The following is a 23,693-nucleotide window of genomic DNA, read 5'->3' on the forward strand; positions in this document are numbered from 1 at the left end:
ACCAGACTAAGTAATGTGCAGAGAGCAGATACCTACAGGTAGTATGCATCTTCCCTGACCTATACTACATGAATGTCTAGCAGGAAATGTTTACTTTTCTTGTTACCTTGGAATCACAAAGGGTGAAAATTCATTAGAATAGTTTCCTGAAAAGAATGAACAGCATTAACATCTTTTTCTGTTAAAGCCATTTCCTTCTTGTAAGCACAGGAAGCTTTTTCGTTTTAATTTTATTTTCTATAAAAATTAAAAAATACTTATAAACAATGTTCTCCACTTTAAAATAGCATCTCAAATATTTAATTCAGGTGCCTTAGCACTAATAACTCTTTAAAATGAGGCCATATCACATCCTTCATACACAAATCAGTTATGCATCAAGAAAAAGCCTATTCATTAAGGCAACACAACCTGTCTCAAAAATTTGCAGAAAATGAAATTATATTTACAAAACATTGGGATGATCAGCAAGTGTACATTATTTCAGGCAAAGAGGAAAATGCAAATCTCAGAATTACTGATTTTCAAGGCAACTGCCCAATGCATCATTGAAGCTATACCAAAAAAAAAAAAAAACAACCCAAAAAAAACACCAAAAAAACCCACTTTCTATGGGAAAGTGTATTTCCTGCTATTCCATTAGAGAACTAATGCAAAACAGAATCTGTTTTAGGAGCCTTACTGTTGAGACAGCTCAGTTGTTGCCTTAAAACATGGGAACAAAATTTAAGGGAATGGAAAGAAATCTTGCACCTGGTTTCAAAATAAAATACTACTAGCTCCTTCTCATTAAAAAAGGGGTACCAGATCAAGTTCAACTGATAAGGCAGCAAAATCTAAACCAAAAATTGGTATGTTTCAAAAACTTAAGCTATATAAAATACACATTAGTTTTGCAGTTATGTTCACCAGTTCTGCAAAAGAAAGCAGCTAAAACTATCAAGGAGAATCCAGTTATTCAGGAAATTTATTACATATTTTTAAACAACAAGTATCTTCTTTATGAACCTTTCAACATCAAAGATACTGATACTACTGAGAGCTACTGAATTATTTTTGTTCTGCAGAAGTGAACATAGAATTATAGTGTAAAATCATAACTTTGCTTGGAAGCAGTCATGAGACTAAGCTTAACTAAGAAATTCAAACATAAAGGGAAAACCCCGAACTACTTCAGCAGTTCATACATTTATTATTTCCCATCTTTACTTCATATTCCTCATGCAACTTCCATTGCAACAAAAAGTACGCCTATAATTATACTCTTTTTGGTGAGCACAGCCTTTTCAATGTTTCAAGCAGAAGCTGATATTAGATACAGTCCATTGTATTCAAAAATGTATAGAAGAGCAAGAGCTATTAAAAGGGTTTGGTAGGTCAGCTCTGTCAAATGGAAAGCATTTTAGGTTGCAACACATCTTTTTAAACAAAATAGTGATAGAGAGGAAGTAGTAACTTGAGTAGTTTTCAAATTCTTGACTGTCATTTGTTAGCTGGTAGTAGCATTATAGTTTCCTAAAAGAAATTGTGTACTTCAATTACTTACATTTTAAAAATTTTTAATTAGGTTGGATCTTAACCAGGCTGAAAACTTAGTGACTAAACACTGGACCAAAATCTATTCAATTCAGGAGTTTTTTTCAACTTTTAATCTTGACCTTCTGTCTTTGAACATTCTCAGGTGATTCCTAATCTTTATAAAACAAAATTGGAAAGAAATATACCTGTTGATTAAGTAGCCGATTTTGCACAAAACTTGACATCACACAATTTTTGCCTCTTTTTTTGGTTTTGAAAAACAATTAAAACACCTCTAAACTTCTTTAATACACACTAAGAAAATCGATGCACAACTATAACATTTCTTTAAAGTTTTGCAATACATGCCAATGGAAAATTCTGTATTTCTGAATATCTCAAATGATGGAAATTCACTGAGAATTTATTTCCCTTTAAATCCAAACAGTATTTCCCTTACTGCAGGCAGCAACTGTAGCTTCTTTTGTTATGCACCTCAGACACACTTGTCTTCATCCTCTGTATAAACAGTCATTAGCTAGTTAAAGGCAACATTTCAAGCCCTCTTAGCTTTTTTTTCACCACGGTAAACAAACCCAGCTACCTCAGATTCTTCTGTCGAACTACAATACAAAATAACTCACGCACTCACACTAAGATCTAAAAGAAGAAAAAGAGGAAGTTTTATTTCTGACTTTGTAATATATAGAATTCTAAAAGTGATAGTGGACTGGAGGATGAAATTGACACCTCTCCAACTACACTGGTTAAACTAACAGACTATCAATTTTCTCCTTCCACAAAGAATGTAAAATAATCATTGTTTACATGAACAGTGCTTGAGAACTCTAGTAGAAATATGTAAACATTAGAAGGCATAGAAAACTCTTAAAAGACCTTTAAAACATTCAAAAGAACCGAGTAACATTCTTCCTCTACATTTCATGCTCCAGCCCCCTAACCATTTTGGTGTCCCTCTGTCACAGTTCCTCCAGTTTGTCAGCATCCTTTTTTCTTTTTTTTTTTTTTTTTTTTTTAATGATCATGTAATTTATATTCTGGTTTCAGACCATTTTTGTCCTCACAGGCTACAGCATACTTCATTGTTACAATTGTCTCCTCGGCATTTTGAGTCCATTTTTTCATATTTTCCCTTCAACCAGCTTCCATTTCTACCCCACTATCTTACAACTTTAAGACTTGGCATAGCTTTTTCCCCACTTGATGCTACATTATCACTTACACACTGTCTCACAACATGCCACATTCCACATCCTCCATGCCATCAATAAAGCCAGTTCCCTCTGTGATTAGCCCCCTGTCGACACGGAAGGAGAAGAGGGTCAAGCCAGTCAGTGATTGGGGTTGGATATTGGCACTTGGGATGACCAATTGAAGACTGGACATGCCTCTGAGAACACAGAGGGGTTGAAAGCAGAATTCCCAGGAGAACTTTCTCTTGGGTTCCGATCAGAGTGCAGTGCAGACTCTCCCCTGCCCAGCCAGGTGGCTGGGTGGGGGAGGGGAAGGCGGCGGCCTGACTGAGGTAAGGCCGAAGGGTGGAGGGACTGGAACCGGGCTGGCCCCCTGCAGATGGAAGGGTGGAGGAAATCTGGGATGTTCGCGTTTTCCCCCCAGAGTCGAGAGAGAGAAAGAGAAAGAGACAGTGACAGTGCCGACAGTACTCCAGCAGAGTAGAAAGGGGGGGGAAATGTGCCCAGCGTGGAGCCTGGGCCGAGAGCCATCCAGGGAGTCCGGACTTTTAACCCTTCCTTGAGAAATGAAAGCTTTGTGAAAACATTATTCCTCCTCGGTTTGAAAGAGAGGAAGAGAGACAGCCTGGGACCTGGGATGTTAGGGAAAGAAGATTGGGGGGGGGAAGATGATGGAGTGGCTTCTGGCTGGACTTTTTCTTGTTAGCCATAGACTGAACCTATTTTCTCCTCCAAGAGAGACTGTATTTTAGGAGGCTGCTGGTGAGCCAAGAGACCTGCTTCAGCAGCTGGGAAAAGACAGGAGTGGAGGGAGCAGAGAAAAGTTGGGGAGGTTTGTGGTGGTGCTCCCTGTCTTCAGAGAAGGAGAAGAGAAGGAGATCTTTGTTCTTGGACCCTCAGCCCCAGGGGGAAATGGGGGGGGGACTGCGGTCCCAAAAAGTGAAAAACTGAACTGTCGTTTTTTCCCTCTTGGCAAAGCATCCTTGAAAGGAAAAAATCCTAAGAGCAGTCTGTCCATCATGCACTGTGGTGAGAGCACTGTGCATGGAAAGGAGAGTTGTCACCATGGCAAATTCTTCTCCGGGCAGTGCCATGTGTGACATGGAAACACAAGAAGTGGCAGCTGTGTTTCTTGGGGGGGGTCTGTGGCACAGGAGAGACTCCTCTCTCCCTCAATGGATTGAGTATTGATCCTCTGAATGGTGGAAACCTGATTGGGGGTCCAAGTTGTGTCTCACTGTGGTTTGTTGGAATTCGGGGGGGGAGAGGAATGTTTTGGAAGGTTTTCATTTTGGATTTAGTGTGTGTTTTTCTTTCTTTTTTCCTTTTACAGTAGTAGTATTTTAATAAAGTTTTTCCTTTGTTATTAAGCTTGGGCCTACTCTGTTCTGTTCCTAAGCGCATTTCACAGCATTCAATTGAGAGGTTGCATTTTCATGGGGGTGCTGGCATTGTGCCAGTGTCAAACCATGACACCCCCTTCACACTAACAGCCAAAAGCTTTGTTCTGTCTTCTGTATACAAAGTACATTTCCAAGATTTACCACAAGTCCTTTGCATCCTTGTTGTGGTTTAGGAATGGCACTCCAAAACTACAAGCCACTCATCCCCCTGCCCCTCCAGTGAGAGAGACAAACGGCAGAAATTATGGGTTGAGATAAGAACTGGAAACAGAAATGAGATAAGAAACAAACTGTAACAGCAACAATAATAATAACAAAAGTATACAAAAAAGGGTGATTTACATCCAAAAAATTCTCACCCAGCCCAAACCCATGAAGTGGGCCCCAAGAGAATAAACAAAATGGCAGAGACCCTCTGCACCCATACTTTTCCTCCCAAGCACCAGCCACACACCCTTCTTGTAAGAATTCCTTACCTCTACCCCCCAGTGATGATCTGAGTGGTATAGAATAACAACCTAGACATGCTTACATGGCTACAGGCTTTGCCCCCTCACAGATACTGTGAAAAATTAACTCAGTCCTGGCAGAAAATCAGGACAATCCTCCACCCTGAAATCTCTTGTGAACAATATTCTCTTTGAAAAGCATTGAACACTTGTTGATTGTCATAGACAAGGTACAACTTGTATACGCTACTTATATAAACTTGTAAACATAACTATACTTACCTACTTCATGTATCCACAAATTATCCCATCTTTCCTGAAACTGAACGGTTATTGCAGCTTTCAGTTTAAAAGGCAGTTACACAGCTGAAGTAATGAGCTACTCTCATTATTTTTGAGAACTGCTAAATTCAGGAATTGATTTTATTATTTTCCTGATGAATTGCTGAATGAGTTTTAATTTAGCTTGGTAGAAGAACTGTGGTCATCAAGATTTTCTCTATCCATATATTGTCAATATTCTAGCTATAGAGCTGCTTTTCAGGCTACTGTGCATCAGGTAAGCTAAGGTAACTGCATGTGACTTCCTGAAGCTTTGCAACTGAAAAACAGTAAAAGTAAAAATACACCTCTATCAATATTCAAAACTATTATGCTATCACACATTGACAATGGAAGTTTAGTGCTAGAAAACATCTGCTTTATACATCAGCAAGCTTTCCATTTCATTTACTTTATGCTGCCCCCCTCAAGGAATCTGTGGACTGGATGAGGTCTCCCCTCAGTCTCTTCCAGGCTGAACAAACCAAGTGACCTCAGCTGTGACTTGAAAACCTTGCCCTCAAGGACCTTCACCATCTTGGTCACCCTCCTTTGAATGCTCTCTAATGACTTTATATCTTTTTTTATATTGTGGCACCCAGAACTGCCCCCAGGACTTGAGGTGAGGCCACCTTAGTGCAGAGCAGAGTGGGACAATCCCCTCCCTTGACCTGCTAGCGATGCTGTGCCTGATGCACCCCAGGACATGATTGACCCTCCTGGCTGCCAGGGAACACTGCTGACTCATATTCAACTTGTCATCTACCAGGACTCCCAGGTCCTTTTTCATGGTGCTGCTCTCCAGCCTCTTGTTACCCAGTCTGTCCATACACCTGGGGTTGCCCCATCCCAGGTGCAGAATCCAGCACTTGCCCTTGTTAAACTTCATATGGTTGGTGGTTGCCCAGTCCTCTAGACTATCTAGATTACTCTGTAAGGCCTCTCTACCCTCAAGGGAGTCAACAGCTCCTCCTAGTTTAGTATCAATGGAAAGCTTAACATACATTCAACTCCTGTATCCAGATAATTTATAAAAAACATTAAAGAGCACCAGCCCTGAAATATGTATTTCATATTGTAAGTTTGGATAAGAGACACGGGAGTCTGAATCACCTCACTGTTATTTTTAGACCATTCACAACATAAATTAATTGAATTTTTTTAATATATTGTGCACATAAACAGAAAAGTGGGAGCAAAAGTTGTATGATCAGTTGACAAAAGTTAGTCCCAAGATTTTCTCTAAATTAATGCATCAGGAAATAGGAAGAGCAAACAGAAAGTAATATAAAAAACAATAAATGCAGGACAACCTGAGAGTCAGAGATGCTGAGTGAAAGTAATGGCACTACAGGTGCTAACACAAAGCACAGGAAAAATTTAAAGTAACAGCTGAATTGTTTGAGTGGCTTACTGACACCGAAACCTATGGTTTTCACACCACTCTGTTATTAATTTCAATGGGAAAGGATAATATAGTAAATAAATAGGAGGGTTAGGAGATGGCCTAATCTTATTATGAAAGGGGGCACTCAAAAGAAATCTATATATTAAATTTCTCATGCAAGTAAGGGTTGGATTGAGAAACAGGAAAAAGCACTAATCATTTCTTTATCTCCCTTTGCTGCTTCCTGTGCATTTGCAACTGCTAAAGCAAGAACAAATATGCCTCCTTTCCTACTACTGTTGCTACTGCCAACTGTTCAAAAATAGTATTTTGCAAAAAACTTTCCTTAAATTCACGTATTCTGTCTTACTGTTTTCCTTTTCTCTCAGTTCTATTCATTGGCCAGGTTTCTTTCTATACTATCCCCACTGCTTCATGCAAAGATCAAGAAGAAACTAGGATTAATCCTGCTCCTTCTGCTCTCTCAGGACAAGAGGGCAACACTCTGGTTTACTCAACATAAGTATTAGTAGAAATAATGGTGACAAAGTGATGAAATTTTTGAGAGCACAGATGTGCTAAATTCTACTGTCCAACCTTCTAGTATTTCCAAATTCCTAAATATTATACAGTAATAATTTAAACTTGAGATGTGTACCTGACTCCACATATACTTGGCCAAATAGCTACAAAGAAAAAGAAAAAAAAGAAGGGGAAAAAAAGACAGGGAAAAGTAATGGGAACCTTGATCGTCAACTATGAAAATTATTCACTTATGAAAGGCATCTCATCTCCAAGTATTATAGAGACTATTTGGTGACCTAAAGTAGATTTTTTTTTTGTTTCACCTGTTGCTACCATCTTATCAAGAGTTGGTCTACATGGGAAAATCGGTCACTTCAAACACTCACATCCAAATTTTCAGTCCACTTTTAAAAACCCTACTGGTCCCATGTACCAGACAAAAGCCTTCAGCTATTATAGCCCAACCTCTAGCAAGATAATTTTTCAATGACAAGCATCAATATGCCAAAAATCACATGCAACAACAATGTAAAATAAACTGAATTTTAAATAAACCCATATATGATATCCACTTTAAAATAAAGATATACAGTTACTATAACATCCACCATTCAAATTGACTTAAGAATTTCTAACACATTGTTGCGCAGTCCACAAAACCTTACCTTACACCTTCTGCAATACAGCAGCATAACACTGGCAAGCACTGTTTTTTTTCCCTGGTACTACTGCAGAAAAAAAAAAATCTAAGACTTAAACAAGTTACTAATATTTCTAATTTTAAACTGTATACAAAACACCCCCGTTGGTCTCTGGAGAACCAAACTCCAGCTGATGTTTCAGTTGCCATCAGACCCATACCAGTTAATTGAAAGTTTTGGTCTACTGAATACACTGACAAAAAAAAAAAAAACTAACCTCACTAGCTGACCTCTAAAATATCTGTATATATGTAGATGGTTAACCCATTATCTAACACTGTGTAGACAGCACTCATGAATACATAGCATACTTCAAATTGAATCCTCACTTTCCAATGAAAATGGTTCATTTTGTACAGGCTCCTATTTCAGATATTAATGGCAAGCTCTTCTCTAACTTGAATTCTATTTAGTGAACATCCTGACCTCCTAATCCAAACTATGCATGCATGCCTTCAAAGCAGTAAGGGCCTCTGGGTGAAACTTCAGAAATATTTGGGCAATGCCTCCTACACTGTCAGGTAATCCTCTTCAAAAAGTTTAATGACCCAAGATGATTTATGACTCATGAATAACATCACTAGTAAATACTAGAAAATAAGTAGCACTTCTATGAATAGGGCCAGGCTTCAGTAGCAGTACTTCTCAGAAATATTTATGGGTCTTGCAGAATTGTTCACTGGCCTGTGAGGGAATAGAGAGTTGTTTGGGTTTTAGAAGGTAATAAGCAATAACGTTCAATCAATAAAAAATGTAGACAGGGAGAAACACTTGTCCATTAAAATGCAGTAGTTGTTTTCAGCTTTTAGCAAAATGCTTGAATTCTGTGAACAAGGAATAAGGTTAATACAATGACAGTATCCTTAAACCTCTTTTTCCTTTCTATCTTTTTTTAAATTACCTTTACAAAATAAAACGTATGATCAAATTTCTGAAGAACAAGCATTTAAAAATTCTGTCATTTCTGATGTGGTTTGGTTTTGCTGCTTTTCTTCCACTCAATCACAAAGGGATAATTTTTCAACATAACATATGCAATCTGAAAGTGGCAATATAGAAATATGAAAAAAACTTCTAATTCTTATAATTTAAAAAAGCCGAAGAAGACATGACATCACCATGTCAATAAGGACAGTAAAAGGGGGGAATCAAATTTAAATATAGCAATGACAGGAAAAGCCAAAGAAATATGCAAGAAATTAATATTATACATTCATAACAGAAAAATTAACGTGTCTAGGTTGTCGATTAATATACATACCTTTTTTTATTAAAATAATTTTTACTCGCATTCTCTGTCTAAAATCATCAAAGCTGTAAGCCACACTAGTGGCAGAAGTAAGAAAAAGCTATTTCAAGTAAATAATTTATTCCTAGATTTGTCACCCCACCTAAATAGCTAAGTGGTCTCACATTTAATAAATTATAGAGCAATCAAAAGTAAATTACCACATCCTGCCTTAAATGACAGCAGTCTGTCCATACCACTAAACTAAAAATTACCATATTATTCTGCCCCACTGGACCTGCTGTTTTTGAACAGAGAAGGGCTGGTGTGGGATGTGATAATTGGAGGCCATCTTGGGCACAGTGATCATGAAATGATAATTTTCTGTTCTCAAAGAAGTAAGCAGGGGGATCAGCAGAACTGCCACCTAGGACTTCCAGAATGCAGACTGGCCTGTTTGGGAGCCTGGATGAGAGAGTCACTTGGGAGGCAGTCCTGAAGGGCAAAGGGCTCCAGGAAAGTGGAATGTGCTTTAAAAAAGAAATCTGAAAGGAGCAAGAGCAGGCTGTCCCCATATGCCAAAAGACAAGCCATCAGGGAAGACCGGCCTGGCCAAACAGAGAGCTTTGAATGGAACTCAGGGAGAACAAGAGAGTGCATCACCTCTGGAAAAAGAGGCAGGAAGTTCAGTAGGACCACAAGGATGTTGTGAGGTCATGCAGGGAGAAAATTCGAAGGGCCAAAGCCCAGCTAGAAGTTCATCTGGCTACGGCTGTAAAAGACTACAAAAAGTGGTTCTACAAATACATCAGCAACAAAAGGAGGGCCAAGAAGAATCTCCATCCTGTACTTGATGTGGAGGTAAACAGTGACAAACGATGAGGAAAAGGCTGAGGTGCTTAATGCCTTCTTTGCCTCAGTCTGTAATACCAAGACCAGTTTTCATCAAAGTACTTGACCCTCAGAGCTGGAAGACAGGGATGGAAAACAGAATGAAGACCCCCATAACCCAGGAGAGAATGGTCAGTGACCTGCTACACCACTTAGACCCACACAAGGCCATGGGGCTGAATAGGATACATTCAAGAGTACTGAGGGAACTGGTAGAACTGCTCACTGAGCCACTTTGCATCATTTGCCAGCAGTCCTGGCCAACTGAGGAGGTCCCAGGTGACTGGAAATTGGCAAATGTTACAGCCATCTATAACAAGGGTCAGAAGGAGGATCCAGGGAGCTACAGGCTTGTCAGCCTGACCGCAGTACCTGGGAAGATGGAATGGATCATTTTGAGTGTGATTATGTGGCATGTGCAGGACAACCAGGGTATCAGGCCCAGCCAGCAGGGGTTTAGGAAAGGCAGGTCCTGCTTGACCAACCTGATCTCCTTTTATGACCAGGTGACTCACCTAGTGTGTGAGGGAAAGGCTGTATGTGTGACTATGTGCACTTCAGTAAAGTCTTTGATGCTGTCTCCCAGAGCATTTCCTGGAAAAGCTGGCAGCCCATGGGTTGGACAGGTGCTCTCTTCACTGGGCTAGGAACTGTATGGATGGCCAGGCCCAGAGAGTGGTGGGGAATGGAGCTACATCCAGTTGGCAGCCAGTCACCAGTGGAGTTCCCCAAAGCTCAGTATGGGGGCCAGTCCTATTTAACATCTTCATTGATGACCTAGACAAGGGGATCAAGTGCAACCTCAGTAAGTTTACAGAGGGCACCAAGTTGGGTGGGAGTGTTGATCTGATGGAGGACAGGAAAGCTCTGCAGAGGGATCTGGACAGGCTGGAGCAATAGGACAAGGACAATTGTATGAGGTTCAACAAGGCCAAGTGCCAGGTCCTGCTCTTAGGTCCCAACCCTATGCAGCTCCAGGCTGGGGCAGAGCGGCTGGAAAGCTGCCCACAGGAAAAGGACCTGGAGGTGCTGAGTGACAGCAGCTGAACATGAGCCAGTGTGTGCCCAGGTGGGCAAGAAGGACAATGGCATCCTGGCTTGGATCAGAAATGGTGTGACCAGCAGGACCAAGGCAGTGATTGTCCCTCTGTACTTGGCACTGGTGAGGCCACACCTCAAGTGCTGTGTCCAATTCTGAGCCCCTCATTGCAAGAAAGACATTGTGGTGCTGGAGCGAGTCCAGAGAAGGGCAACAAAGCTGTGTCTGGAGCACAAGAAGTGTCTGAGGAAGCTGGGGGTGTTTAGCCTGGAGAAAAGGAGGCTCAGAGGGGACCTTCTTAATCTCTACAACTCCCTGAAAGGAGGGTGAAGCCAGGTGGGGGTTGGGCTCTTCTCGCAGGGAACAAGCAATAGGACAAGAGGAAATGACCTCAAGTTGGTCTAGGGAAGGTTTATACTGGATATTCGGAAAAATTTCTTCACAGAAAGTGTTATCAAGCACTGGAATAGGCTGCCTAGGGCAGTGGTAGAGTCACCATCCCTGAAGGCATTTAAAAAATATGTAGATGTGGATCTTGAGGACATGGTTTAGTGGTAGACCTGGCAGTGATGGGTTAATGGTTGGACTTGATGATCTTAGAGTTCTTTTCTAACCTAAATGATACCATGATTCTGCCCCTCTGCTCCACTCATAAGATTTCACCTGGAATACTGCTTCTAGTCTGGGGCCCCCAACATAAGGACCTCGACCTGTTGGGAGTGACTCCAGAGGAGGGCCATGAAGATGTTTAGAGGGCTGGATCACATCTATTAAGACAGGCTGAGAGAGCTGGGGCTGTTCACCCTGGAGAAGAGAAGGCTCTGGGGAGACCTTAGAGAACCTTCCAGTACCTGAAGGGAGTCTACAAGAAAGCTCGAGGGACTATTTACAAGGAGATGGAGTGACAGGACAAGGGGGAATGGCTTCAAACTGAAAGAGGTTTAGATGTGATATTGGGAAGAAATTCTTCATTATTGGAGTGGTGATACACTGGCACAGGTTGCCCAGAGAAGCTGTGGCTGCCCCATCCCTGGAAGTGTTCAATGCCAGGTTGGATGGGGCTTGGAGCAACCTGGTCTAGTAGAAGGTGTCCCTGTCCCTGGCAGGGGGTTGGAATGAGATGGTCCTGAAGGTCCCTTCCAACCCAAACCATTCTATGATGCTATGAAAGTTTAGTAAAATGGAACAGATAATTCTAGGAATTGCTTATAACTGCGAAGTTTTCATAGGATATACTGAAGTTTTTCTGTATTACAGATTATGCCTCAATAACAGTCTTTAAGGAACCTGCCAGGAATAACAAACCATCACTAGAAATACTAGCAGAAAAGAAAAAGAATCATTTCCTTTTATTAAAAAACAAAACAAAACAAAACCACCTAGCATGTACTGTAGTAAAAAAAAAAAACCAACAGTCTCAGTTTGAACTAGGAGTTTAACAGACAAATCATCAGGCAGATTTTTAGTTTTCTCTTTAAGAAAAAAATTGAAAATCAAACTGATTTTAGATCTGCACAAGGCACTGTCCATGAATTCTCATCACAGTCTTATTAGGCTTATCAAAATTTTCCCAGCTTATAGACTGCAAAAAGCATGTTTCAGCTTATTTTTTCTATATATGTGAAGGTAGTTACTGTATGCAGCATCCAATGAGGGATCTCTAAATTGTCACCCGTCCTAGTTTTGGCCAAGGACTGGTGAAGCCTGGAGTCATGTGGGCATGTCTAGGTTGTTATTTTATACCTTGCACATCATTGCTAGGGGGCAGAAGTAAAGGATTCTTACTTCCAAGAAGAGGGCGTGACTTTGGGGAAAGAAAAAGGTGGCACAGCAGGTCTGTAGCCCTTCTCTTCCTTTTCCAAGTGAAGTAAGCAGCAAATGGAGAAGTGGGGTAATGCTTGTCCTGACCAGAGGGTTTGTCAGCCACTGTTTTTCATTGTCTCAGGCTTGGGGGAAAAACATGTGTGCAGAAGGTCTGGGGGCAATTTTGTTCTTTGTCTCGAGGGTGTGCGGTGCCGGGTCAGCTCAGGCTTGGTGAGCATTTTTTGGATGTAAAACACCCTCTTTTTGAAAACTTTTTGTATACTTTTGTTATAAATATTGTTGTTGTCGCTGTTCATTTTTCTTATTTCATTGCTGTTCCCAGTAAATTGTCCTTATCTCAACTCAGAATTTCTGCCTTTTATCTCTCTCACCCAAAGGGGTGAAGGGAGGGGAGCAGCTTCGTGGGGCTTAGTTTCCAGCTGGGCTTAAAGCATAACATCCCCTATCATTAATATCCAGAAAGCATATCTGGAGAAAAAGAGGAAGCAACATAATTAAATGGAAAATAACATACAAGACAGTAGAACACCCTCTATCAAAACCTAAGATCTGAAAAGAAAAAGTTAAAAACAAAGTACTCATCACCTAATCCTCTCTGAGTGCCTGGTCAACACAGCGGAGAGATTGTTAGCTCAAACATGAGAGATAGTGCAACCCTTATCACAGATGTGTTTACATTCAAGAAGCTTGATAAATTACATTATTTTTAAAAATATAGAAAAAAATCAGACCTATAAAACCAAGCACTCAAGTATGAAGAAATGTGAAAATGATGGTTACTTACACCTACAATTCAGTCCCTTGTGCATTATAATAGTCATTCATTCAATGCTCATAGATTGGTTTTGCTATTCACAGGATCCCTGCCTCATATATGGCACGACATATATATCATTAAACAAATCAGAATTACACAAAAAAGGAGATGCTTTCTTTGGGACATTACATTTTTTTACTAAGGAAATTGAATAAAATCGGTAATAGATCAAATAAATTTTAAAAATATTTCTATCCAAGAGAACTTTTGCTGGAAACTGACAATTTCTAAAAAAATAACTCTTCTTAAAAAAAAAAATTTTCTATCACAAGGAAAGAAATAATTTTAAATCCTACCTGTTCCATAATATACCCACAGCCTCTGGGTCATGCCTGGAGCACATGATTAGAACATAAAAAGACTGATGGTGGAAGAAAAGCTCAACAACTTCTCTGTCTGATACAGATTAGACATTTGGACCTGATCTTCCTACATCCCAAAAGAAATGTTCTGGTTAGGAACATGCTTACTATACCTGTGAACAGTCTTGCTTTCCTAAAAGAGCCATACAGCAGCTGGACAACAAATTGACATCAGAATTAAATAGTCTGACCACTAGGCTGCAGAGGTTTCCATTCAACCAGTTTACACCAACTACAACAACTATTTGTTTGAGGATGAGTTCTGTGGCAGCAGCTCTCTGGCCACAGAGAGCAACAGGCACAACTTTCCCAGGCATTGTCCTGGGGAAGGCTGTGAGAAGATCAGAGAAAATAATGAGAAACAATTCTTATCTTCACTTGCTGCACCTGTTGTTGTGAACATGTGGAATGTGTTATGGACACTTGTTTACCAAAGGGTGATTTCTTAATTGGCCAATGGTGATGGTGTTTGGATTCAAGGACCAGTTAGGTAAAACTGTATCAGACTGTCTGTAAGGGTGATGGGTTTCTTAATTAGTATAGTATAGTATAGTATAATAAAGCAATTGATCAGCCTTCTGGAATCATGGAGTCAATGCTAATTATTATCCGGCCGGGGTAATAATAAAAAACACCCTTCTACAAGTGGTGAACCCCAACGCTTGGTGCAGCCTAGGCTGAAGAAACAGGACCCTAATGGATCCAGCCAAGTTCGCAGCCGAGGCTGAAAACGGGGGGGAGGGGGGGGGGTCTGCTGAACCCTCACAGAAATCGCATCTGGCAACCCTTCGTGGAGTCGCAGGATGGGCGGAACCGCCTCGGGACCCCGCCGGGACCCCGCCGAGACTTCGTTGGGATTTCGCCGGGACGTCGTCGGGCCCCCGCTAGGACCCGCGGTGCCCGGCGCAGCCTGCTCGTAACCGGACACCTTCTGCTTCCCCGGAAAGGTAACATTAACCTTTCCTTGCGTCTTCCTGGAGAAGATCAGTCCCTTGCGACCGCGTTTTGGCCTCGTAGCCTGAGGGCTGGGGCGGGGAACAGATTTCCCAACAATAGCACTGCCTGCGACCCGGGATGGGCTTGCGGTTGGGAAAAGGTGCCTGCAGAAATGGGCATCCAATTTTCTATGTCAGAAGAGGAAACCCTTGCGGTGTGGAAAGTTATGATTCGTCATAAGAGACTCCCTATGTCAGAAGAGGCTCTCTACAGGTTTTTCAGCTGAGCAAAAGTTCATGGTTTCCCCGTGGATGTGGAGACCTCACTGGGTCTCTGTCTCTGGGAGGGACTCAGGAGGGGAGATGCGAGTGTACCTCGACTACTACCGATCTGGTCAATGCTTTCCAGAGCACTAAGGGGCCGGACCCCATGGGAAAGAGAATCCACCTCGGTAGGCACGTCCCAATCGGACTTGGAGGAACGCCTCCCCCCAGGCGGGTAGCCATCGGCCTCTCCACCGCAGCCAGCCGGGGAACGATCCTTTCACGGACGGCCGCCGCTGGTTCCTTGCCCCTCCGTACTGCGGGGGTGGGAGGCATTGCCCACAGAGGACCCAGAGCAGCTCTCTCCTGGTTTCCTGGCGCATGCGCAGGAAGGACCGAAGCCTTTAACGGCTCCGCTTTTACAGTCAGCAATTGCTCCGACCGGAGCCGCGGTCGCTCCTGCCCCTTTGTCTTCACCAACGCAAACGGGACAATCGCCTCGTCCTCTTTCCCCCCGTGTGGCGTGTGGATCGGCCCCGCCGCTGGGTTTCCCCTATCCTGCACCGCAGGTGGGGGTGGAGCCGCCTCCGCAGCCGACAAGGGAGGCAGCCGGTTCCACGACAGCGGCCAGCCCCCCCCCACGCCAGAGAGCACATCCAGCCTCCCTGCACCGCAGCCTGCAGCCGGTTCATCAACAGTGGTGCGCGCAGCGCCGACCGGGGATGCTCCCCCGCCGGCTCCAGCCGGCCCGGCTCCCATCCGGGACGCGAGTTGTGGCGCTGAAGAAGATCCTCAGCCCGCCCCGTTGCTCCCTTCAAGTTGCCAGGGAACACGGACAGGGACAGGAGCGAGCACCAACAGCCTGTCCCTCAGCAAGGGCATGCCCTCGCAGCTGGGCGCCGGCCCGACCGTGCCGCGAAATCTGAAGATCAACATTCCCCTGGAACCAGCACCTTCCCTGCCGTGCCTTGGAGCATCCCGTGTGTCCCGCTCCCATTCGCGGGGCGGAAGGCGAGAGGCTGTGGCTTGGTCCCTGCCCGGGAGGAGCGGGGGAAGGGCGAAACGCCGGGGGGATTGCCGAGACATTGGCAGCATGGTGGGAACGGGCGGTGAAGGAGAAGGCGGAAGTGAATCGCTCGTCCTGGGATGAGCACGGGCTGTCCCAGGGACCCCAGATTCAGGGGCCCCAGATTACACCAGCGCAAAACTGGGAGAAGGGAACAAGCCGAATTAATCTGGGCTCGGCAGAGGCGGTGTCGCCGTCCCGCCCGCCGGGTCTGGGTCCCTTGGCCCGCCCGCCGGGGCCGAGTCCCCCGCCCCACCCACCGTGGCTGGATCCTACGGCCCGCCGTCGCTGCTGGCCTACTGGAAAAAAAAAAAAAGGGGGGGGGGGGGGAAGAGCTACCGTATTCACCGACAGCTCAATGTGCTGGAAGGCCACGAGTCAGCCTCGGCCCAAGTGGTTGAATTAAAGGCCGTGGCCATGGCATTCCAGAGATTTTTTTCTCAGTACCTCTGAATTTGATAACAGTTTTACACAGAAACATATAGAAATAAAGGATATCTCAACCATTTATTAACTCATAACGGTTTTTCTTAAGAACCTTGTTTAGGAAATGTGTCAAATGACACCCTCCAGTTAGAGCTTGGGCTGCGGCCAGGTCCTAACTCTACCTGGATGGGGATGATTGACTATCAACCCAGAGGTTTTCTGCATCCAAAGGATTCAAGTCATATTGGTTTGGCAATTTGACCACATATATATATGACAGCTGAGCCTACTTTCAAAGGAAGTTTGGAAAATCATGATCTGGACATGATTTCCAACTCTGCTGACTTGAGGTTTATCAGCTGTTGCAGACTCTGGGATGACAGTCAGTGCTATAGTGCCTGATAATTATATAATGTCACATGTGTTACTGATTATGTGCATTATCTGATTGATTTCTAATTGTTGTTAGTAAACTTCTTCACCTGTTCTCTATTTCAGGATTCAGCAGTTCTCTGTTTCAGGACCAAGAAGGACATTCAGGGATGTCAAAGATCAATATCTCCAGTTAATAGATCTTCTCCTGAAACTCAGCTGTTTGAACTTTAAAACAATGATCATTTATTGCATTGTTTGGTTTTCTAATATTGTAAACCCTGTCTCAATGATATGATATAAATAGATATTCTACAGGTAGAGAATCTCCCTGATCATTCTAAGTCAGCATCTGATTGATGTTCTGATTGACAACTAGCAAATTGCTGGGGGGACCTCTTGAGCTGTGTTTGTTCTCCTTCCTGCAAAGGGCCCTGCAGAGGACTGCAAACACTGCTTTTTTTCTTTAATCACAAAAGGGGGAGCTGTGGCAGCAGCTCTCTGGCCACAGAGAGCAACAGGCACAACTTTCCCAGGCATTGTCCTGGGGAAGGCTGTGAGAAGATCAGAGAAAATAATGAGAAACAATTCTTATCTTCACTTGCTGCACCTGTTGTTGTGAACATGTGGAATGTGTTATGGACACTTGTTTATCAAAGGGTGATTTCTTAATTGGCCAATGGTGATGGTGTTTGGATTCAAGGACCAATTAGGTCAAAACTGTATCAGACTGTCTGTAAGGGTGATGGGTTTCTTAATAAGTATAGTATTAAAAAGCAATTGATCAGCCTTCTGGAATCATGGAGTCAATACTAATTATTACCTGGCAGGGACCCATGCTACGACAGAGTTCTTTTCCTAACAGCCAATAACCAATGCTTAGGATTCTCTCCAGGGTTGCTAGTTCCTGCTGGAAATTAATTGCTTTCAATATTGCAGACACACCGTTTAATTACTTGTGAGATTTAGGTCACTATCTAGTTCTTGTCTCTGTTCTTACTGATAAACTTTAAGAGATTTTAGTTTCTTCACATTATGGAAGATGATTCTTTTTAATTTTTCAGGACAGAAAATTTATTCTTGTCCAGCTCTTGGCATGATCAAGACAGCTGAAACTGAATAGATGTTTTAAGGCCATTGGCAAAAACCCATTCTCTACTTCTTAGGAATCTACCATGAGAAACAATGAGCTTGATATGTTGAAATGCAGGGCATTCACAACCACTAAGTCAAAGAAAACAATGCTATGAACTTCCTAAGTGCTGTAAAGTAACTCTACAAATCTCAAGAATAAAGTATATCAAATTGAAAATTGCTTATAAATCTTGTGTTAACTTGCTATTTGACTCAGTTTCAGTCTTCCATCTGTAAAATGAAAATATTTAATAGATGTGCAAAAAAAAAAACCTCCAATGTTTGTAAAGTACAGATGTATTTTGAGATCATTCCTATAAATTCATAGATTGAAACACTTCAGCATTCGTGAACTATTTGCATGGCATACAGCAGGCAAAGCAGTAGGCTGCACAATTATGAAGAAAAACAAATATATCAAGTGGGTTATAACAGTATACCAGCCAGCTATGATTTCCCATGCACTGTATAAAGCACTGAACTGGGACCAGAAGGGTAAGGGGGAAATACAGTAATGTAGTTAAAAGCCCAGAGTACAGGGAAGAGAGCTGGATTAAGTTTGTTTCTGCAATTCTAGTCTGCTGTTTCCTTATCAGAGTCCCTGACTGCAGCCCAGGATTTTTTAACTGCTCCTGTAAAATGCATTGCCTGTCTATACATACACATACCTTCAGGAAATAAAGTGCTTCAAATCAAGACAGAGAAATAATCTGAAAAAGAAAATATCTAGCCATTTAAAGAATTTTGAGATTTCCAATTGGAAAACCACTTAGAACCAACTAATACACATACTAAAAGCAATACATTTTTTCTATAATTTTCCCAACTTAGAGAGTTTAATATGAAAAAAAGTTTTTCAATGTTTACTTTTTTAGTTATTTAGGGGTATAATTTTGCTTCTCTAATGCTGTTCTGTTTCTCCGAAATCGAAATGTTAAAAAATTATTTTAAAACAAGAAGCATAAAAACAGCTTTAAAGGACAGTTTTAAAGAAGTAAAGAAATAAAATCTGTACACAGGAAACATTCAAACTGTACACAGCAGTCAAAAGCACAAAATAAAAATAACAAGAAGAAAATATTTTCCTCTTTCAATTGAAATAATTGCTACAACACCTTGAGAATAATTAATTTTGTATTTCCATAACATGAATAAAATGACTACATCCTCCTTAAGCAGTTCACTTTTGTGATAAAGAGTAGACCAATATAGACTCCTAACACTAGGGCAAAAGGAGTATGAAAGTGATGGTTCTTGCTTTGCATACACACACGCTTTAAATGTGTTAAAAATACAATCTAAACAAAAAATAAGTCATCTTATAAACATTTCCACATTAGGTATTTCTGCATGCTAAATATATTTTTATGACAAAAAATTTACAACTACATAAACTGTGATGGTGCAACTAATTCAGGATTAGCCACACATGACTCAGAACAAATAAAACAAACAAAAAAAACCTCATTACAAAATAGGCTTAATTTTAAGTTTCCTTCTATAAATACACCTATTTTTCATACCAGAAAAGTGCATGTTTTCTGATTTAAGAAAAAAAAGAGCACATCATAAACACAATCCAGGCAAGATAAACTTGACAGGGACTTCATAACTACAGTAGCTTATTTCCTGCTCTTATATATATTTAAAGCAAACCTCCGTAAATAAGTCAGAAAAGTTTAAACAATGGCTTAGTTAACCCATTTTTTATTAAAATGAAGGGTGGACAAAAGAAACAAATGAGCTCATGTCCCTTCTTGATGATGAAACTACCCAAGAACTAAAACTACTTTCTGTCCTGTAAAGCAACCAAAAGAAAACAGCAATGCGGCTACACACAGACATAGAGGCAGTTAGAGACAACTAATGGCTCCCTCTGCAATTCACAAAGTTTAAAATTAAAAAGCTGGTTTTTCAACGTGTAAATGGATCCCCTCCACACACATAGGCCTGAGGCCCTGTTGCAGCGTTCAACAGGACCAGGCAGCACAAAGACAGGAAAGGGAGAGGGGGAGAGGGGGAGAGGGGGGGAGAGGAAGGGAGGAATTGGGGCTTAGCAGGATCTTCAGGCTTTTTAAAATTCAAACTGCTCTCTGACCAATACAAATCACGGACACACTACTGAGTACTACACAGAATTACAGCATTAAAAACACACCATCTACATGACAGCTATATTGACTTCACCCTTTTAAACAAGTATATGGGTACTCAAAGACACGATAGCAGAGTTTATAAGACTCTAAACACAACATACCAGAAATTCATTACCACTTATTATTACAAGATCTGTCTAAACAACTAAAAAATTACTGAAAAATAGATAAATTCTGTTATGTTGATACTTGTTTGCCATTTACAAATTTCTTTTCTATATGAAACTTGGTATCTTAAAATTTCCCTCAATTATGTAATTTCTGTATGAGCATTTTTATTACTTCACAAGGTGTTTATTTTAAATCTACCTCAACTTTTAATAACACTCTGAACTCTACCACACAGTAAGTCCAAGATTTACCTTACTCTAAATTAGCTACCATTTATAAAGAAAGATCTGACATTTACTCAATCGTCATTTACAAAACACATTTGACCTGTTAAAATTACAACTAATTACATACTTAAACATCGTGGACATAAACAGCCAATAATGACCTCAGGATCGCAAAGGAATAGGGCCTGATAAGAAATTATGACACTTTTTAAATGCTCCTCGCTTTTCACTTAATTAAATTTACTATTGATTCTCAAATACTTAGGCTAAGCTCTCATCTTCACCTTGACCCCTGAAACGTCATAAACATAGCACTCTACATATGACCCCTCTCCCATTTTCTGTTTGTTAAGAGTATAAAATAGTATTTCATCTGCATTTAATACATATTCCTGTAATGTATACAGCACATGCACATGGACATTGTGTGGAGTACCAGACACAATATGCTTGTCTATCTGTATTTTCTAGGTCTGCGGGCATCCGTGTTATGTCAATCATGTCACAAGCGCTAGCTTTATGCTATAAATAGTCAGTGGTTAACACACTAATCAATTGCTATATTATGTAGAAATTAAACCTCTACATTATAAATCCATGTGCCTTCGAAGTTTTAAATGTTCAGAACAGAGTTGGTTAAAAAGACAAGGTAATAGCGAAGAGAGCTGGTAATTTTGTTCCTGGGTATTTACATTGTCTCTCTTTCCCTACTCCTCCACTTACTTCGCCCCCAACTTCAAAACTTGTAAATATGGCAAAGGATCAGTGCACATTTGCGGCTAATTGTATTGTTTCCTCATCCTGCTCCTCTCCAGATTGAGGCCTGTTACTGAGAAACTTCGTCTTTCTAATCCCCGAACTGGAGTAAATGCGCTGGCCGATGGGCCTGCGCCCTCCGCCGGGCCTGGGCCTCCCGGTAGCTCGGAAAGAACTAATCTCCTCCGCCAAACCCGACCGAGCAGGAAGGGGGGCTGCGAAATAAACACCTCCGGTCACCACTTACTGCCCTCTATCCCGGACAGCAGGTAATCCCCTTTGCTCCAGGCAGTGCTGGGCCGGGAGGCCCGGCCTGCTGCTAGAGAAGGCAGATAGAGGAAGGGGAGATGAATGGGGATTACCTGAGCAAATCGGCGTCCGAATCCGACGAGAATCCGAGAGAGGGGGAGAGAAATCCGCCCCCTCCCTCCTCAGAGGAGCTGTCGCTGCTGCTAGGCCGCGGCCGCCGCCACCGCGGAGCAGGAGGAGGATGGGAGATAATATAACAACAATAATCCGGGCCGGGAGGGGGGCTGTCTCCTCTTCCGTCTCCTCCTCAGTGCAGCGAACATGTAGAGCCAGGGGGTGAGCGGCCAAGACAAATCCCCTTTTCCCCGAGCCTGCTTCACAGCATCAACACGGGCCGAACCAAACCGGTTCCGAGACACATTCCAAGCCTCCGGGTAGGGGTGGGGGAGGGGAGGGCAGGGCAGCTGCCAAGGGGCCGCTGCTCCCTCTATACATGCGAGTGCAAGAGGATGGGGGAGGGAACGGCCTGAGCGGAGTAAGCCGTGAGTCGGTAACGGGGGGGGGGGGGGGGGGGGGGCCGGGAAGAGGAAGAAGAAGAGGAGGAGAGGGGGAAAGAAAAGGAAAGAATCCCCTGTGTGTGTCTCTCGCTCCCTCTCAGAACAAAATGCCGACCGGAAGTGCAGCTGCAGGAATTACTCCCTCCACCGGCGCCAAACACCAACAACTTCCCCTTTCTTACTCACTCAACTAGCGTCGCTTCCGCCGCCGTTACTGCGTTGCTCCCCGCCGCTCCCTTCGTAGCTCTGCTACAGCTAGAGTGATTCCCTCCGCCTTGCCTCGCCTAGCAGCAGCGGGCACAAATGAGTCTCCGCTGCGTGACTCTCTCCCCTTCCCCAGCACTTCAACTACTGCCTCAGTTTCTTTCTTCTCGCCCCTTCTGGTGAAGAAGACCGGAGTTTATGCTTAAGCCTGCGCTGAAAGGAAGGCAGCTAGTGATTTGTGATGAATTGACCGTTGAAAAGAACACGTTTTGGGTTTCATTTTTGCCTTCCTTAAGGATGATAGGAAGGAGGACTGCAAAATAACACTTCCTAGGAGGCGGGCTTAAAAAGGCGTCTTAGAATGAACTCACAAAGGTGGCAGTCCCGTCCTCCTTTACCTCTGTCCCCGTGGATGAGATATGTCAGATCTGAGACGCTTCCTGGAGTTTCTGTTACCGCTCGTGTTCATCTGTGTGGGTGTAAATAGGCCGCATTGCAGGAACTGAAACACCCGATGCTGAAAGCGTTGCCGGGATGTGGAATTTACAAGTGGACATACCGAAGTGGAGTGGCTTTGAAAAACAACCTTTTAGGACGAGCACGGGGAGAAATGCTGATGTTTGGATGAAGGGTCCTTTGCTGGAGGCTGATGCTCTCTGCCATCACCAGACTTACTGGAAATATTTTAATTGTGGATTATGAAGGAGTGTTTGGTGAAAGAAACTCCTAGTCTGAAAGTTTTTCTGGTTTTTCTCTGTACAGATAAAACTCTGAACAATCACAGAACAGCTTAATAGCATTTCTATCTGATGAATTAACTGTCTTTTCCTACTCGTTTTGCTCATCAGTACTTGGACAAAAATATTTTGATTTTTAGAGAAAGCCTTCCTTGTCTGTGGACTTCAGGATTCAGCCATACAGTTGAACACAGCTAGCTTTAAATATCCTGTGACATATAAACACACTCTTTCAGCACTGGATGGATATTATTTGCACAAAGGAAAAATATCTTGTACCAATGCACTTAAATCTTTTCAAGTCTTAGGATTTCCTGAATAACACTGTCTTTAATACAGATTTAAAATGCTTCCCTCGAGCTTAAAGAGCTATTAAATCTATAATTTTGGATGAATCAAAGTTTGTTTTACAAGTGTATGTGGTTTTGTTTAAAAGTACAGAAATGAAGATGGTACTAGAGAATGCAGTATTTCAGTACTGGAGATATTAATATCTAATGGGTACATAGTCATGTAAGTGTAATGAAGACAGAGTAAACCAGGCTCTGAAAGAAATGTATTATATACTTCTGTTCCAAGTTAATACAAAAGGTCCAAATCCTACAATTGTTTATTCATTCACAAATTCAAGCTATCCATTTGCAATAAAGATAAATAATTAATGTAGTAAATGAAGTACATTCCTAAGTCTTTGTGCTTAATTTAATACAGTGCAACTCTGTAAGTCAAGGGGGAAAATATTTATCATATTTTGGTAACAAACTGAAGTTTAATAAACTACCTTTTTAGGGTTCACATACCCATATGCATATGGACATAT

General features: G+C 42.1%; 1 protein-coding gene across 3 annotated transcripts in view; it reads right to left on the bottom strand.

The window, feature by feature from the left end:
- LOC116806872 (nipped-B-like protein) overlaps positions 1–21,951 on the bottom strand; it is a 162,934-nt gene extending 140,983 nt beyond the window's left edge. The window contains exon 1 of one of the 3 annotated variants that reach the window (XM_032744675.3): positions 21,489–21,949. The gene's annotated coding sequence lies outside the window, so the exon portion shown is untranslated. Of the gene's footprint in view, positions 1–21,488 lie in introns of all 3 variants that reach the window. The other 2 variants (XM_032744673.3, XM_032744674.3) reach the window with 2 other exon arrangements.
- Positions 21,952–23,693: the final 1,742 nt, after the last annotated feature.

Source organism: Taeniopygia guttata, chromosome W (genome assembly GCF_048771995.1).
Source record: "Taeniopygia guttata chromosome W, bTaeGut7.mat, whole genome shotgun sequence".
NCBI lineage: Eukaryota > Metazoa > Chordata > Aves > Passeriformes > Estrildidae > Taeniopygia > Taeniopygia guttata.